The sequence below is a fragment of the Cupressus sempervirens genome, chromosome 1 (genome assembly GCF_028749045.1).
Source record: "Cupressus sempervirens isolate cs-2001-9-10 chromosome 1, ASM2874904v1, whole genome shotgun sequence".
NCBI classification, from domain to species: domain Eukaryota; kingdom Viridiplantae; phylum Streptophyta; class Pinopsida; order Cupressales; family Cupressaceae; genus Cupressus; species Cupressus sempervirens.
In genome coordinates this window covers 848,660,518-848,663,142 of record NC_143118.1, presented here as the reverse complement: position 1 = coordinate 848,663,142, position 2,625 = coordinate 848,660,518, and positions in this window count along the sequence as shown.

The following is a 2,625-nucleotide window of genomic DNA, read 5'->3' as shown; positions in this document are numbered from 1 at the left end:
GCATGTCTCTCTAAGGTTCAATACAATTCTCAAGCTTATCTTCATCAGCCACATCCTTCTTTCTCTCAGTGATCAACCAATATATCAAACCCATGCAAATTAAAATAATTCTCAATATCTTTATTCATTCCAAAACATGTAAATAGTAGATGCAACAACCATATAAAGATCATTGTATGCAATAACACCATATTTGTTAATTGGGGAAAATTCCAATGGCGATGGTACCCACAAAATGGTCTACTAATATATAAGTTCCTTGTAAGAGGATGGACATATTAGGAGTCAATAAAATACATTCAGTACATATTAGTCGTTGTTAGGAGACTTTGAATCCTTGTTAGGAGATTCCAATCCTATTAGGAGTTGTGCTGGAACCCTGTTAAGATTTGATGGGAAGACAGAAGAACGCACTATCCAAACAATGTGTGCACTATCCTTACTGAGTAATACATATGTGCCTCAACACTATCCAACAACTTCTTTGCCAAATATAGTACTTTGTCAGCTCATCATGACTCAATTACACCAAAAAATTCTCTAATTAAAATATATTCAATATCAAGTTTATTGGATCTTACATACAACTTTGCATACTCAGATTACACAAATACATGCACTAAATCTCACTTATCTACATCTACCACAAGGAAATAATCTTTTTTTTATACCAAGTCCTAAAATAAGTTATTCAGCCTTGGGGATTTCTCAATTTAAAATAATAATATAGGACCATCTTAAGATATCACATTTACACATTACATTACAATATTACAACTTTGCACAATTACAACCAAATTGTAGGCTTGCAGTCTTCATAACTATTCACATATGTAACAAGTGACTTTTGTTAATTAACCACATCATCTTTAACATGTCTTCTACCTTTGTACAACCTCTCTTAACTAGATTCTATCTTTGTTAGGAGATATAATCATAACATCAACAACTGCTTAACCAGTAACTTTGTTTGAACATTGTCTTCAATAAATCTTGAATAACTCTCCATTGTCTTCACATTTATGCATGTGCATTGTACCACATCATATAGATACTCTATAGAATATCTAGTCAAGTACACATCACCTCATCTTCATTCCTCGAACTACACAAAGCCAAACTCTTTATGTTGGTCTACCAATCTCATAAAATAATATGTATGTTGACATCAATGACAAACTTTATCATGAATGCAACATATTATCACTATATAATATCTCCAACAATGCTAGGATACTCCCCCATATGAATACCAACAACATTCATGCTAACATGTACAATCCTAATAGAGGCAATGAGAAAGGATATCCACTCAGATGGAACTATGTTAAGTGGAGAAAGAATGCATTGAAAGATGTCAATAAAGAAAGGAAGTTAGAATGATTGATGATCATACATGATGAATTGACTAAGTTAATGAGGGAATCATGAAGAAGGATGCTTGTGACTCTCATGTTATGAAGTGAGTATAAGTGCACTCATCATTGCACTTAATAGTGATGGAGTTGTCATATCGAAGAATGCTCAAAAGAATTTAAATTTGAAAAGTCATCAAGGACACAAGACACCCATGACTCTCGTATGAACATGCCACATCTGACAAGAGTGCTACACTACAACAATGATAAATCAAGATAGAAGTAGGCTTGATAATTCAATTTTTGAAATCACATTTCAAAGACAAAGGAGAAGAGACTATAAAGGAAAATAGAGTTGAAGGTGAAAATGTTAGTTTTTGATTGATTAGCTAGAGAGCCAAGAGATTCAAGCTAACCATAATCTCGAAGTGAGAAAGAGTGATGGAGAGAAGTCACAATTAAGGAGTTAACATGAATGTTGAGGAGAAGCCAATGGGCTAGAATAACACAAGTGTGAGTGTGTGAAAGAGCAAGTAGTTTCAAGCACACAAGCGATCATGTCTGAAGTTGAAGAGTTGGGAGAAGGAAGAACATAGTTACAAACATATCAAAACAATGATAAAGGGATCTATATCCAAGATAAGTGTAGTATCTATTCCATTAATCATTCTCATGTTGTTTATTAATCTCTATAACAATAAATCTTGTCGAAGGTGTACCCTAATAGGTTTTTTGTGTCAAATCCCCTAACATGGTGACACGTTAACTTGTGTTTTGAAGTACTTTAACCAACCTTCTCCTAAAAAGGAAAAACTTTAATAGGTCTCATCAAAATCCCTAAACTAGGTAGCACCTAACAATCTCTTTGTAATCTTTTAATAGAAATGAGCTCTTGACTAGACACATTTTAGGAGAGTCCAAGATTTTTAAGGATCGGCTCACATACTTGGTTTTTATCCTAGCTGGGTTTCCATGAGATAAATATTGTGTTATGTGTTTCTATGTTCATTTTCATTTTTTTAATTTAATCCTGGCCCATTAAGTGGTAGATATCACAAACCTATATACTAGTGTGAAGTGTGATAAAAGAAGAAAGTTGAAACTCTTAGTATATATTGATTCAAGCTTCCTCTCAGTATATTAACCTGTGATTGGACTAAAAATTGGTATCAAATCATAGGTCCTCTAAAGTAAGAGTTTAACATCTTGAGGTAAATATCAAAACGTTTAAAAGAGAAGCATCAAATTTTTCTAGCGAAAACTATAG